General features: G+C 36.8%; 1 protein-coding gene across 1 annotated transcript in view; it reads left to right on the forward strand.

The window, feature by feature from the left end:
* Tusc3 (tumor suppressor candidate 3) overlaps positions 1-894 on the forward strand; it is a 146,576-nt gene that overhangs the window by 26,806 nt on the left and 118,876 nt on the right. The gene's annotated exons all lie outside the window — the stretch shown is intronic.

Raw genomic sequence — 894 nt, forward strand, 5'->3', positions numbered from 1 at the left:
TCCACACTCTATATGTATATGTGTATGCCTCTCAACTAGCTGTTTGGGTTGTCAGATCACAGGAAACAGGTATAGGCAGATAACTGGGGCAGGGAAGAGGAAGGGTAAAGGGGTAACATCCACAGAACTTTTTTTATAGTATCACTGTTCTAATAGTTTTTAGATTTTACCAATCCCTGCTAATGTCATACTATAGCTAATTTCTAAGCTAAACTTTACATGCGCCAGTGTGAATGTGCAGGACAGCAGGTAGTGACTTCGAGGTTAGTGCTATTTCTGGTGTAGATATCTAGCAGGCATCTTCAAATCTACACCTAGTGGATAAGGAGGTATGTATTCATATCATTATTGGCAGAAATTTTATGTTTGTACTTTTATGTTTGTACTGTCCAAGATTGAGATGGATTGTCAATTGAAGGCAGGATTGTAAAAATGAATCAGAAATACATGTTTTATTTGTTAAAATATGTATTAAATGACATAGCAGTTAAGATTACTGATTTTAGATTTTGAGACTGATCTCATTTTTAAAATGTAAATGTTTCAATTAGATATTAATTTGAATTTATCATCAGAGTGTCCTTCTAAGCTTTTTAAAGAATACTTTTGTATGAAAATGAGGTATCAGTTTGTGAAGCCTGCAGAGCTCTGGCCTGAGTCCATTAGCTGATGACAATCTCTTCCTTTTTGGCTAAGGTCTGTTTTGCTGGACAAGATGGCCTAATGAGCTCCTTTCTTTAGCATCGTGGAAATCATGCCTTAGAAACCTTCTTAAGAGACACATTCTGGCCTGAGTCAGAAAAAGCATGGGATAAAACCGGACTTGCTGAACATAGCGGACAATGAGGACTACTGAGAACTCAAGAACAATGGCAATGGGTTTTTGATCCTACT

Source organism: Microtus ochrogaster, linkage group LG7_11, assembly GCF_000317375.1.
Source record: "Microtus ochrogaster isolate Prairie Vole_2 linkage group LG7_11, MicOch1.0, whole genome shotgun sequence".
NCBI classification, from domain to species: Eukaryota; Metazoa; Chordata; class Mammalia; order Rodentia; family Cricetidae; genus Microtus; species Microtus ochrogaster.